The sequence below is a fragment of the Arachis ipaensis genome, chromosome B09, assembly GCF_000816755.2.
Source record: "Arachis ipaensis cultivar K30076 chromosome B09, Araip1.1, whole genome shotgun sequence".
Classification (NCBI taxonomy): Eukaryota; Viridiplantae; Streptophyta; class Magnoliopsida; order Fabales; family Fabaceae; genus Arachis; species Arachis ipaensis.
Window position 1 is genome coordinate 135,923,456 of NC_029793.2, and position 15,714 is coordinate 135,939,169.

Below are 15,714 nucleotides of genomic sequence, written 5' to 3' on the forward strand. Positions count from 1 at the left end.
TGAAGAGATTTGTGTAGCTTAGCATACAAGAACAGAAAAGAGAAAGAAGAGAAATGAAATGTTTACTCATTCAATGAATGATCTCATTGACAATTGTCTTCTCTGATTACATCAATAGGAACTCATCCTTATATAGGCTTGAGACACAATAACAGACTTAATTAATATCCTAACTACCTGCATAACAGACTCAGCAACTTGTATGTCAAGTTACTGCTTTATCCTTTGACTCTGTCATTCTTATTCCTGTTACTACCAATATTCTATTGTATGTGTCAGTCATCAGTATAAATAGTTTACAGGCATCAACTTAAGGTATATATTTTTCTTGGTGTCAAACTTAAGGTTATATATATATATGGGAGATTTCTGGTGTCCAAGATAATGGTGTCTAAAGATGACCAAAGATTGACCCACAAATTAAAAGTTAACATGTGAAATAGTTGAATATAATGAAAATCATTTTAAGAGTATGTTTTTGTGAATTACGTTAAAAATGAAAAAAACTAAGTTATAAGAAAAAAAAAAGAAAAATATAAATACATGGAAGAAAAAAAATAAAATAGAAGCTTTGAAGTTAATAAAAATGGGATTTTTTATTTAAATAAATTAAATAAATATTTTATTTATTGAAATAAATAATTATAAAAATTATTATAAAAATACGTCTTCCAATCTTATCAGTGTATCTTGTTTATATTGTAGATCAGATATATGAAATTTGAAAAAATACATTTATCTAATTTACACGATACACTCACAGTTATCTAACGAGATGTGTATTTGTCAATATAAAAATAAAATTTTTAAAAATAATAAAAAATATTTAATTTTTTTTATTATTTTCAAAAATGATATTTTTATTATTTACAAATACACATATCTTGTTTACGCGGTAAACGAGATCATTATGAATGTATTTTGTTTACACAGTAAATGAGATACGTGTATTTTTCAATTTTCATATCTATCATTTACAATGTAAACAAAATATATTCATAATTATATCGTTTACAGTGTAAATAAACGAGATAAGATTGAAAGACGTATTTTCGTAATAATTTTTATAATTATTTATTTCAATAAATAAAACATTTATTTAATTTATTTAAATAAAAAAAATCTCATTTTTATTAACTTCACAACTTTTTTTTAATCTTTTTTTCTTTCCGTGTATTTATATTTTTTTTGGGTTAAGTACAATTTTGGTCCCTAACGTAGTGGCCGAAAATTTGTTTCGTCCCCAAGTTTTTTTTTTTTGCAAACAAAATCGTCCCCAAAATTTATGCTTGTTTTNTGTTGTTGCCAAGGCTCAGAGGAAAGAAGCTGCGCTAGGGTTCAACGAAGTAGAGGAAGGGGTCGGAAACGCCGATTCGATGGCTTCCCAGAGTTCCAGATCGGGTCGAATTCGATCACCTGCAAAGGATTTGGTATGTGGGCATGGGGAGAGGCCGATTCTGTGAACCTCAACGACAAAGGACAAACCAGGCCGACAATTTTGGGGTTGCTTCTACTATGAGGTATTTTGTTGGCCTCTATTTTGTGAGATTGAGTTTCTCCATCTGGATTTCTTTCATCTTATGAATTCTGGGTTGTGATAGGTTCAGGATGCCTGTGATTTCTTTAGGTGGGCAGACCCGGAAGTTGGAGGAGCACAGCAGGATTCTGAAGTTGCAAGAAGCAGGAAGAAAATTACAACCTTGAAGACAAGGTTGAAGGATGTCGAATGGAAGCTGAGGATTGTAGCTACTTTAGGGGTAGTCGGGTGGATTGGGTTTTTGTATTTGTTGCTGCATAATCCACACAAGTTAAGGCAACAATATGGAATGCACTTAAATTGCAGATGATTAGAACATGGATTTTAGGATTTTATTGTGTTCTTTTGGTTATTTGGTAGGAAAACTTTTAATGTTACAATGATCTTTTGTGAATATGTTTGAATGTATAAATGACAGTGTTGTGTTGGTTTCCAAGCATAAAGCAGAGGATATGTTGCAATACTCTAAAGTAGATATATGTGCACCTGGTAATGACATAAAACACAGACCAATGAACCTTAAAATACTGACAATTCAAGTCATTCATAACACAATCCATAAGCCAAAAAGGCCAATTACAGAAGTAAAGATGTCACTTAAACAAAAAACACAGATGAATAGTGTTCATAAACAAACTTGAAACCACTTAACCACATAGAACAAAATAACAAAATAACATTGTTTGAGGCTTAGTGAAACATCCATAACAGCCAAATTAAAAAACTAATGATTTCTAAAGGTTGCCCCATGCACTAGGAGATAATTTTGCCATTAGCTTCAGTTTCTGCAGTGAGATATGAGGTGCACCAGTCTGGATAACAAAAAAATGCCTCTTTCTGTCAGTTGGTTGACTGTGTGAGTCCTTCTTGCCAATAGAGGATGCTGCTGCATTGCTCTGCTAAGGCAATGGTTGAGTTGAAGGAGCTTTAGGGTTAGACTGAGGTAGTGCAGGCCCTGATTTTTTGGCCTGGTTCTTGGGCTGAGTTGAATGATCAGTGGGCTTAGCTGCTGACTTCCTGGGCCTGGTTGCTGGTTTCTTGGGCTGAGTTGTTGTAGGGTTGGGTTGAGAGCATAAAGTTCTGCTAAGTTTCCCTCTTTGAACTGTTTGGCCAGGGGGTTGTGAGCTTGCAACCTTCATACCTCTCTTAGGACCCTTGCCAACTTGTTGAGTTGCAGGTTGGACCTGTGAGGAAAATAAAAAATTGGTAACATTTGTATCACAATTTAATATATACCAAACTGAAACCTATAACAGTGAGCCACAAATCTTCTTCTTAGACTTTGTGCACCCTGATTTCTTGTGACCTAAAGCACCACAATTAGAGCATCTCTATATTTGGCCCCTACGGGAGAGGTGAGTTTGGCTTCTATTATCCTCATCCCCAGGTCCTCGCTTCCTCTTCTTAACTAGCCAGTGACTTGGCTTCCTATATGGTAGTGGCATGACATCATCATACTGGGTTCTCTTTCACAGATCTGGCCTGTTCAGAGGATGTATCACTTCCTGGTAGCACATCAGGTAAGCATCCTTTTTGTAATGGTCATCCACAAACGACTCCATGTCCAACCCCTTGAAGGTTATGCAGCTAATGGCATAAGGATAGGGTAGCCCGCTCATCTGCCACCTCCTGCAGGAATACTCACCAGCAGACAGATCCACAATAAATTTGTCTAACCCACACATCACCTCATACTTACTAGCAGTTGACCAAAATGACCTCCAGTCCCTAGCATACTTTGCCCTTTTCTCTAACTCCTTCCTAATTGTTGGTGTGATGTTACCCTGGTACAGTTGAATCCTATCTCTATTGGCAGCCCATCTAGTCATTACATAGACCTTAATGTCCTCTAACATAGTCACAATTGGTTTTTCTCTAGCCTCAACTATAACAGCATTAAAACTCTCACTCATGTTGTTAACAAGGGAGTCACATTTTGACTGAAATGAAAAGCGAGAACGGGACTAGAACCTGGGTGGAATGCTGTTCAAGTGCTAAAATGTACCCTCATTCTTGAGTCTCAGTGACTTCATCTCCTTTTCCCAATCTTTCCAGTGCGTTGACTTTGCACATCTCCACATTTGATTCTTCATCTCCAATCCAGGGAATTTCTTCCTGAAATTGTTATATAGACACCTCACGCAGTATCGGTTGTCAATCCCTGGAATGACTTCTTCAAAAGCTGGTAACAAGCCCTACAATAGAAAGGTGAGCTTGCAAGTTAGTATTGTGTTCACAATAATTCATAAAATTAAAAAATCATTATCAGATTAATATTCACCTTCTGCTGATCCGACATGAATTGCACTTTCCAATTTTCTCAGCACCCAAATCGTCAGATAAATGTCTCAGAAACCAAACCCAGGAGTCCTTTGTCTCAACTTTAACCACCGCATAAGCAATCGGAAGGATATGGTCATTGGGGTCTCTTCCTATTGCAGTCAATAACTGGCCACCCTGAGGAGTCTTCAAGAAACACCCGTCCAAACTGATAAAGGGTCTGCAATGTTGGAAGCTCTTCTTGCATGCATTGAAGCAGACATACAGTCTCTGGAATACACAATAATTCATCAATTCTGGGTTCTGGACCTCTTGGGCAAAATCTGGGCTCCGAATCACTTTTAAGCTGACCGATGAACCTGGATTTGCCCTTAGAAGCTCAGCACAGTAATCATTAATCCTTTTATACTGCTCCCTAAATGCACCCTGAATCTGACTTAGTGCCTCTTGCTTTGATTTGGCTGCCATGGACTTGGTCACAGTTACATTCCATTTCTTGTGTGCCTTTGCTTGTAACTCCTTTATTTTAATTTTAGGATTAGACTCTACCTTCTTCTTAAATTGGGCTCCAAGCCACTTAGTGTGCAGTATGCCAACCCTGTGTGTTTGCATGCAAGTGTGCTGCAGGTTCATACTTCTTAACTGCCATGTGGATTCATCCCCAACCCTATGTGCATAGAGCCAGAATTGGCAATCCTTCTGACAAACAGCTCTAACCCTCACCATGTCACACTTCTTAAATTTGATGCTCCTACCCGTATGAACTGCATAAGCCAACACAATGTCCTTAAATTCTTGTCTGGATGCATAAAGTGTTCCTACCTCCCATCTATAGCTGCTCATATCCTTCAAAGATTTATGAATTGGAAACCTTTGACCCCCACATCTGATACATCATCGGCATCATCATCATCCCCCCCATCTCCACCAATCATATGGTCTATCTCCAACTCATCACTATCTGCTCCATCCTCATCACTAAATTGACTTATCCCAACCCCCTTTCCCTTGCCAGCAGTAGCTTCCTTAGGCATAGAATTATCCTTATCAAATCCAATATCGTACTCATACTCCTCCTCACTATCAGTGAAGTGAACGTCTCCTACACTGTCCCCCTCCTCATCGGATGGCATATACTCGGGGTCCTCACTATCTTCATCACTGGTTCCACTTCCATTTACTCGAAACTCATCTCCATCTTCGGTTCCCTTATTAGGTTCCCCACTTGTCTCTGCTGCCTCAGCCTCGTGCCCTTCAAAAACAACCAAGCCAAGCCCAGCATCTGTCCCCTCTTCAGCTATTCCCCCAACGTCAATGTAACCCACTTCCGGAAACGGCTCTGCATCGCCCACATCGTGGACCAAAAATAACTCTACCAAGCCCCTTAACCCAGCAATGTTGCACATTTCGATTGCGTCTGCGTCACCCTTTAGCATGTTCAAGCTTGTCTCCAAATCATCCAAGCTTGGATCTTTATACCACAACGCTGCAATGTTGGCCTGCAAGTACCCTAACTACCTTAGCTCTTCATAGGCCTCAAACACAAACCAATGATCGCCATCAATGTCCTCAATAATTGTACTTTGACCCTTCAAGTACTTAAATACCCCCTCTTCATATCCGAATGCACTGCCATGATGCACCCGTATATTTATGTACACCATCTTCTGCTCAGTCAACCCTGTTATACAACAGAATACATTACTAAAACAGATACGGTAACAAAGAAACACATATATACAAACCCTACCTATAGTAGCAGACTCGAAAGCCTGCATTCAACCCCAAAATGCTCAAACAGAGCAACATGGTACTCAAGTGCAAACCCCCAAGATGCTGTAAATAGTTGACGTGATTGCTGGAGGGATGAAAACTTGGAAAGTAATCGTATCTGGACAATCAGTTGTTGCAGCGATGAAGATCAGTCACTAATGTCACACCACACTGATTCTGAAGCTTAAACCAGCCAAATCGCGACAACTCATTTAGTAGACTCTCTTCGCTCCTACATATGAGGGTTTCATACCAACGTTTCAGCTTTCAAGTGTTTTAAGGAACATTAGGAGTTACTTTAGGAGTAGGAGTATAATTTGCGAGAATGAAATCAAGGGACACAAACCGCAAGGACAAACTTGTCATTAAAATTTATTTTTGGTGCGAAAGGTCCATTTTAAAACAAGCATGAACTTTGGGGACGATTTTGTTTGCAAAAAAAAACTTGGGGACGAAACAAATTTTCGGCCTCTACGTTAGAGACCAAAATCGTACTTAACCTTTTTTTTTCCTATAACTAAGCTTTTTTAATTTTTAATGTAATTCACAAAAACATACTCCTAAAATAATTTTCTTTATATTCAACGTACCATTTCACATGTCAACCTCTAATTTGTAAGTCAATTTTTGGCCATCTTTAAACACTATTGTCTTAGTCACCAAAGAACTGCCATATATATTCTAAGAAGTAATGTATTGTTCTTTTTAGTTTTTTTTAATGTTTTCTGATGATATTTTATTTGAAAGGAACAAAAAAGTAGATAGGATGTATTAGAATCAATATGTATGCATGTAATTGAGACAGATTTGATGATGGTTTTAAATGATACTAACATATGAACCAATTATTACCCTAAAAATTAATCATCAATTCATTACTTGTATAAAATATCTGATGAAATACAAAATATCTATTAATAAAACAACATATATAAATATAAATAAATAATAGTAGCTAATTTTTAGTAGAGTATTTTTGTACATGGAGAGACAATTTAGGTGCAAATTATTGGTGCAACCAATTTTTTTTCCTCTTTGAAAAGCTTCTCTTAGTTTATTTGCTTGAAGGATAATGTAATAGTGATAAAGAGTTTGATACTTAATTAATGTCACCAGGTTTATACCATTGAAGACATGAGTAAATACAAAATGTTTGTTTTATGTATTGGAAGTGCTTAGGTGGCCTTGTACTAAAGTTGATGTGCCTTAATTGATAAAACTACGCCTTGGTTTGTAATGCAACACATGCAAAAGGATTTTAAGAAGAATAAGATTGAGAATATCACAAACAATGCAAATAAAAGAATGGAATAAGATTGAAGGTTACAAAGATACTAACTCATTTAGAAGAAACAACATCATGCCTCGCACGTTGTAAATATTGTCCTACATATTTGTGGCCATGGTGGTCCTCCACTACTATTGAAATGTTTTTAAGTTCGCTTAAGCATTCCTTCTTCTTGGAGCTTCTACAATACTATTCATTCCTTTAACAAAGATTCATTCTTATTCCTTCTTCTTTTTCACCATATTGTGGTAGGCATTCTTTAGTGGAATAATTCCATTCTTAAAGTTGGTTGATTCGTATTTCACAGTCCATATAGATCATTCATCATGGAAACAAGGATAAAAACTTAAAGTAGGTTAAAATAAAAATTCAGAAGTAACTACAATTTACACGTCTAATTTACAATTATTTCTCTAATTTGTTTTATATATTTGTATTAGAATTTAATTTTAATACATTAATACAGTAAAATTTATTATTCAGTTATTTAATTACATTTGATCCGTTAAGGTGTGTTATTTGTCAAATCACTACCTAACCTACATTTATATACATTTTGTCTCTACTTCCAAATTTCAAAACTCTCGTAATTATAACAATAAAATAACATTTTATTCAAATTTTAATACAGAAAAAACATTAACACTGCATAACCAATGAAATTATTATTTTAAACAATACTTGACTGATTTTATATTTTAAATATTAAATTTTAAATTTTAGACTATAAATATTAATAATATAAAAATAAAAACAAAAATTTATATGCAATTATTTTTATATAAAATTCATATATGAGAATTGTTCGATAGCAATTTAGTCAACAACAACAACAAAGCCTTGTCCCACTAAATGTGGTCGGCTACATGAATCAAACGACGTCATTGTGCTCTGTCATGTGTCATGTCTACAGAGAGACCATTTACATGTAGATCTCGTTTGACCACCTCATGGATGGTCTTCTTAGGTCTTCCTCTGTCTTTCGCCCCTTGTCCATCTTCCATCTCATCCACCCTCCTGACTGGATGTTCTATCAGTCTTCTTCTCACATGTCCAAACCACCTAAGACGCGATTCAACCATCTTTTCCACAATGGGTGCTACTCCAACTCTCTCCCTTATATCTTCATTCCTTATTTTATCCAATCGTGTATGAACACTCATCCATCTCAACATCTTCATCTCTGCCACACTCAGCTTATGTTCGTGCTCCCCTTTAGCTGCCCAATACTCCGTACCATAAAGCATAGCCGGTCTTATAGCGGTGCGATAGAATTTACCTTTAAGTTTTAAAGGCACTTTTTTGTCGCATATAAAACCAGATGCACTCCGCCATTTTGACCACCCTGCTTGGATCCTATGATTTATATCCTGTTCAATCTCTCCATTATCCTGTATGATGCACCCAAGATACCTAAAACTTTTAACTCTTCGTAGGGTGTTTTCTCCAATCTTCACCTCTATATTAGGGTTTTCCCTTCTCAGACTGAACTTACATTCCATATATTCCGTCTTGCTATGGCTTATGCGCAGACCATACACTTCTAAAGCTTCTCTCCATAACTCCAACTTCTTATTTAGGTCTTCCCTTGACTCTCCCATAAGGACGATATCATCGGCAAAAAGCATGCACCATGGCACAGGCTCTTGGATGTGCTCTGTGAGTACTTCCAAGACTAATGTGAAAAGGTATGGACTTAAAGATGATCCCTGGTGTAATCCTATACCAATAGGAAATTCCTCTGTCACCCCACCTTGAGTCTTCATACTAGTTGTAACCCCATCATACATGTCTTTAATTGCACGAATATATGCAATCCTTACCCTCCTCTTTTCTAAAATCTTCCATAAGACCTCCCTTGGTACCATATCATACGCTTTTTCCAAATCAATAAACACCATATGTAGATCCTTTTATTACTACGATACCTCTCCATCATCCTTCTTAAAAGGTACCGCTTCAGTGGTAGATCTGCCTGGCATGAATCCAAATTGGTTCTCTGTTACTTGTGTCTCTTTTCTCAACCTCCGTTCTATCACCCTTTCCCATAACTTCATGGTATGACTCATAAGTTTGATCCCTCTATAGTTTCCGCAACTTTGTATATCCCCCTTATTCTTGTAGATAGGTACCAAGGTGCTCTTTCTCCACTCATCATGCATCTTCTTTAACCTTAAAATCTCATTAAAAAGCTTAGTTAACCAGTTGATGCCTTTTTCTCCAAGACCCTTCCAAACCTCAATCGGGATATTATCAGGTCCTACTGCCCTGCCATTTTTCATCTGCTTTAGAGCCTCTTTTACCTCGAAGTCTCGAATTCTTCGATAGTAGTCGAAGTTTTGATCTTCTTCCCTTGTGCATAATCGACCAAGGCTCGGAAGAGTCTTTTGTCCCTCATTAAATAACTCGTAGAAGTAGCTCTTCCACCTTTCCTTAATCTTCTCCTCTTGAGCCAACACCTCTCCATCCTTATCCTTTATGCACTTAACCTGATCCAAATCTCTCATTCTTCTTTCACGGCTCTTTGCGATTCTATATATACCTTTTTCTCCTTCTTTTGTGCCCAAATACTGGTAGAGACCATCATATGCTCTTGTTCTTGCTTCACTTACAACCACTTTTGTCTCTTTCTTAGCCGCCTTATATTTTTCCCAGTTATCTGCATTGCGGCATAAAGACCACTCTTTAAAGCACTCCCTTTTTATCTTTATCTTTTCTTGTACACTGGCATTCCACCACCAGGACTCCTTGTCTCTTGGTTCTATTCTTTTAGATTCACCAAAACTTTCTTTTGCTGTTCTTCTAATAACTTCTGCCATTTTCCTCCACATCTCTTCTGCACTTCTATTTCCATCCCAATTTTCCTCTTCTTAGGAAGCTTCTTTGTTCCTCACTTTTCATCCGCCACTACCTCATCCTTGGGTTCTTCGTATAATGTCTTTTCCTCAACTTTTGCTCAACGCGGAAATCCATGACGAGCACCCTATGTTATGTTCTCAAACTCTCTCCCAGGATAATTTTACAATTAATGTAAAATTTTTGGTCGACTCTCCTCAATAGGAAGAAGTCAATTTGAGAGCTTGTCATGCCACTCTTATAGGTTATAAGATGTTTGTCTCTCTTTTTAAAACATGTATTTGCGATGAGAAGATCAAAGGTTGAGGAAAAGTCCAAAATAGTTTTACCCTCGGCATTGATCACCCCGAAACCATGGTCTCCGTGAATACTCCCATATCCAGTCACTTCTCTACCAACATGGCCATTTAAATCTCCTCCTAAGAAAATCTTATCTCTCAAAGGTATGTCTTGAACCAAACTCTCTAGATCCTCCCAAAACCTTATCTTGTGTTGGTCGTCCGAACCCACTTGCGGTGCATAGGCGCTAATCACATGGAAAGCACCTCCCTCCACCACAAGTTTGATAGAGATGATCCGATCTCCCACCCTCTTGACATCCACTACGTCCTTCTTCCACTACTTATCCACAATTATTCCAACCCCATTCCTATTCTTCACTTTTCATGTATACCAAAGTTTGAAGCCAGAAGTATCTAACTCCCTAGCATTCGCACCAACCCATTTTGTTTCTTGTAGGCACATAATGTTAATCTTCCTCCTTGTCATGGTGTCCACCACCTCCATGGACTTTCCTGTTAGAGTGCCTATGTTCCATGTCCCAAATCTCAACCTTCTGTCACTCCGACCTTTACCTTTTACTTTGTGAACTAGCTTATTTACCCTCGTCCGTTCACGAAAATGCGAGAATCCTTGCTCATTTAACACTACATCCGGGCACCGATGCAGCGGCTCTTGCTCATTTGACACCGTACTCGAGCCATACAGCGCATTACTTCCGGGCAATGACCTAGCTTTAGCGCAATAATGTCTTTGATTCATATCATGGGGTTCGACTATATTTTTATGTCGGTTGTCGAAGACCTAACACAACCCTCCTCCTTTATCCGGGCTTGGGACCGGCTATGTACCGCAAGTGTAACATAGGCGGAGTTCGATAGCAATTTAGTTAAATATTTTAAATTATTTAATAATTTTTCAATATCAATTTTCTTTTTCCAAAAATTTGTAATTGCATTGCTTTGTAAAAAAGAAATACACAATCTATTATAGGGACAAAGACAAAAGAAAAATGACATCCCCCCACTTTGATAAACACCAAATACTAGCAAAAGAAAAACTAACGGATAATTTTTTATGAGCTGCACTCCACAAAATTTTTTTACTTTGGATGGTAATTTTAACCCCCAAATTGATTTCTAGAGCGTTGAATTCATTATCACCCTTGGAAGGTGCTCAACTAGCGCATGAAAAAAAAATCATAAGCCACCCAGTACCTCGAGGCTACATTGTACTGCTTCCTCTTGTTCCAGGCTCATTCAAGCTTATCATCACCATCGTCGTTCAATGGCAGAGAGAGAATTCGCGAAATGAGCTCAAGAAAAAAAAACTGCTTCAACTAGCTCTGTATTCCATCTTTCATCCACTGTAAGTAAATCATGTACCTAATTGATGTTTGTTACTGGATTGTTGTTGTTATTGAGTCTAAAAGGGTAGGATAGAGGTAACTATGGGTCCTCCTAGATACGAACATTTGTGTCAGATCCTATACTCCATCTCAAACATTTTTCTACCACTTTTCTTTCCTCTAGTAGACTTTGCCAACCCTAGGAAGGTTGGTTTCCTTTATCTGCCAAAAGGGAGTTAGTGTATCTATAGTATTTTCCTTTGATTATACGCGCAAGTAGTGAATTAGACTTAATAGTAATTCGCCAAAATTGTTTACAAAGCAAGGTTAGGTTTTGGGCTCTGATTTCCTTAATCCCAGTCCGCCTACCTTTTTGGGTCTGGTCATACAATCCCAACTAACCCAAGCCATCTTTTTCTCCATTCTCTTCTGACCCTACCAAAACTATCTTAGAATCTTGTGTATTTATTCCACTAGAGAATCTGGAAGCTTGAAACATCAAAGCGTATATGTTAGAATAGCTTCTTCGACAGCTCTGATAAAAACATGTCTGCCACCTGCTGATAACAGATTCCTCTTCCAAGCTTGGACTCTTTTTAAAATTTTATCCTTTATTACACCGAATGTAGCCCTTTTAGATCTCTGAATAATGGATGAAAGGCCTAAATATTTATCTTAGGCTCCCACATACTCTATGTTAAATAATTCTACTAGCTGTTGTCTTTTGGCGAGTGAGATATTTTGACTAAAAAAAACTGCTGATTTGTGGAGGTTAACTTTCTGCCCACTAACATCTCATATTTATTGAGTAGAGATAGGATATTGTTTCATGATTTCTCATTAGCCTTTCTAAATAAGATAGAGTCATCAGCAAAGAGAAGATGATTGACTATTGGAGATCTTCTGTGAATATGAATCCTCTCAATAGACATGTTTTGCTCTGCCTTGTGTAACAAATAGGATAATCCTTTCGCACAGAATAGAAATAGATAAGGTAATAAGGGATCTTCTTGTCAGATACCCCCTGACTTAAAAAAGCTATAAGGTTGACCTTGCACAAGAATAGAGTAAGAAACAGTAGTGACTAGTTCTCTAATCCAAGAAATTTATTTGGTTCCAAAATCCATTCTCTCCATGATGAACCATAAGAAACTCCACTCAACTCTATCATATGCTTTACTCATATCCAATTTAATAGCCATTTCACATTCCAATCCGCACCTCTTAGTTTTGAGGTAGTGCATATATTCATGAGCTATTAGAGTAATGTCAGAAATTAATCTACCATTTAAAAAACATACTCTAGTTTGAATTTATTAAATTATTCATAAACTTCTGAAGTTTATGTACCAGATTTTAGAAATAATCTTATAAAAGATTGAGAATAAGCTAATAGGTCTGACCTATGACATGTTTCTAGCATTCGGGATCTTAAGGATCAAGTAAAGTTATGTATGGTTAAACGCCTTGAACATTCTACCTCCACCAAAGAAGTTACAAACCGCCTTAAAAATATCACCACCCACAATGTCCTAATAAAATTGAAAAACCGTGCTGTGAAGTCATCCTCACTTGGAGCACTTTGTGGACAAACGCTGAAAGTGGATCTCTTGATTTTTTCCATAGAGCTTGATCTCATTAGCCTCCGGTTCACGAAAACTGTAACTGAAGGACTGAAACCGCTGAATATGTCACCAGGTTCTAATGAGTTAGTGGATGAAAATATTTTTTTGAAATAATTTTCAGCTACTAGAGCAATATTCTGTGGATCTGAAGCCATCTCACTATCGTTCCAAACTAGTCTCCAAATTTTATTTTTTTGGTTTCTAGCTTGAAACTTTTGATGAAAGAACTTTGTGTTGCTATCCCCTTCTTTCATCCACTTGCATCTTGATTTTTTCTTCTAAAAATTTTCTTCTTTTGATAGCTCATTTTCTAATTTTTTCTCTACCTCTAACACTTCTGGCCCACCAAAACAACCCGCTCCCTTCAACTGTTCCAACCTAAGATTTATTTTTTTAATTATCTTCTTAGAGTTGAATTTGTTATGCTGCTGCCACTCCACTAGACAGTGCCTACAACACTTCAATTTTTGTACCAAAACGTACATAGGTGAACCATTAATTTCCATACCCCAAACTTCCGCAATCAGTGCCCTTATATCCTTCATCTTGCACCACCACTTCTAAAATTTAAATCTTTTTTTAGTAGACCATTTTGGAGGATCCGAATCAAGTAAGAGAGGAGTATGATCCGAACCATTCTCTGATAATCTTTTTACTACCGCATTTACATAAGTCTCCCTCCAACCCTTTTCAACCATAAAACAATTAAGTCTCTCTCTAATTAATACCTCTCCAACCCTCCTATTTGACCATGTGAACTGCTGTCCTATCATCCGAATATCAACCAATAGATTATCATCAATAAAACCATTGAAATTTTCAATGGAGGCATCATACCTCATATTTCCTCCCTCTTTTTCTCCATAATTTGTAATTGCATTGAAGTCATCTAAAATGATAAAGCTACCTTCAAATTGATGAAGTCGAGAAGAGAGTTCTTTAAATTGATTGATTCGAGTTAGCTCATTAGTGCTCAAGTAAACTCCAACCAACCCCCAACTCATATTCTTATTCTTATCTTTAAGCGAAGCAATTATGGAAAAAGAGTTTTGAATGAGAATGTATACCTCCACATGATATTTTCATGTTAGAGCCATTCCTCTTGATGTTCCATTCAGGTCCACTAATGTGAAACTTTGATATTCGCATGATCTAACTTTACGTTCTACCATTCGAGATTGGTTTTTACTTTCACAGAGAAAAATTACCTCGAGAGAGTGGAATTGACACATCCCTTTAAGATTGTGGACATCCAAAGGTCTCTTCAAACTTGACAGTTCCACATTAGGACTTTCATGGTGCATTGGGTGCCATTGAACGACTGGCACCCTCCACTGTCTCTTGATCCATATCTCCGACAACTCCTCCAGTTAATGATTCTGAAACTATCTTCAGTTCATCTCCCGCCCCTCTTTTACTCCCGGACAGCATCTCCATCCCTCCATGGTTTGATCTAACCATCTGTTTTAGCCTTTTATATTTGACAGAGTATTCAGCAGCAGGAGTATTTAGCATGCGGTTTTTAGTTAGGACCCCTGTGTTAGCATGCTTCGTTTGGAAACTACTTGTTCTTCTTAACTGAATCTGATTCGAGCTTATAACCATAGCATCCTCTATACTCTTATCATTCTCCTTTTCCTCATCGTCTTTTGTTCTTGACAAGACTCTTTACTCCTTGATCCTACCTTTTTTTGTCTTTGACACTAAAGTTTAAAAACCTATCTACCAAGAAATTTTGGGAGCGATTTCTTTCTGCAAAGAGGCTGACTCGCTTGAAGGCTCTTTTTTTCCTTTCTCCCTTTATCCTCCTTAGTCTCCCCACCCATATACCAATTTGATCAGCTCTGATCCATTCTCCTATCTTATCCCCCCTTAACATATTTATCTTTATATCCTCCCAAAATACAACACATGTTTTATGATCATAGCCTATAGTGGCACAATATGTACACACCGTCCTTAGTCTTTCATATCGAACCGCCACTCCAATTAGAGACTTGTTAGGACCAACGACCTTAAGAGAGTCTTTTACAGCTCAATTTCCATCAATAACCACCCTTGCTTTGATGATATGTGTCTCTCTCCCTTTAACAACAAACAAATCCACATCCATCACCTTACCGAGCTCTTCACCAAGCTTTCGAGCAACCTCCAACGTCTTAAAACCCCCAAAATTAGGCCTATATTGGTATCTCATTGATTAGTTATTTTTCATTGCACACCCCCTCTTTTCAATACTGGACATGGAGAGCATAGTCTTTGAAGAATCATAAGGAGTCTCTCTCAATTCTCATAACATCTCACTAGTTATCGAAGAAGAATTAGAATTGATTGTGATCAATCTCCTTTACTCGAAACCCTACTGGTCTCCCCCAAATTGCTTTAAACGCTCCATTAATGATTCTGATTGAAAATGATTTATCAACAAAAAATATTTTAACCAAACTATTAATGCAGTTGTGAATAGCCCATGTATATTCTTCTTTGACAATTGTATTACATCATTTCTCTTTTCATTACTGAAAGAAACAGAACAAATCAAATTTCTTCCACTTTCTGCCATGATTCAGGAAGGTAATGACAAGAGAAAAGGATAGAGAAGAACTTGCGTTGTATGATAATTCTGAGTTAAAAGTGAAATTATGGTATGTGTAAAAATTATTAACTTTGATCACACAAAATTCTGTTAAATTAAAAACTCTAACAGAAGATATTGACCCTTGATGAT

The 15,714-nt window shown here is 37.1% G+C and overlaps 1 long non-coding RNA gene across 1 annotated transcript in view; it reads right to left on the reverse strand.

Moving 5' to 3' along the window:
- LOC110266292 overlaps nucleotides 12,513-15,714 on the reverse strand; it is a 7,593-nt gene continuing 4,391 nt past the window's right edge. The window contains exon 3 of the long non-coding RNA XR_002353513.1: nucleotides 12,513-12,523. This is a non-coding gene — a long non-coding RNA (uncharacterized LOC110266292). The remainder of the gene's footprint in view (nucleotides 12,524-15,714) is intronic.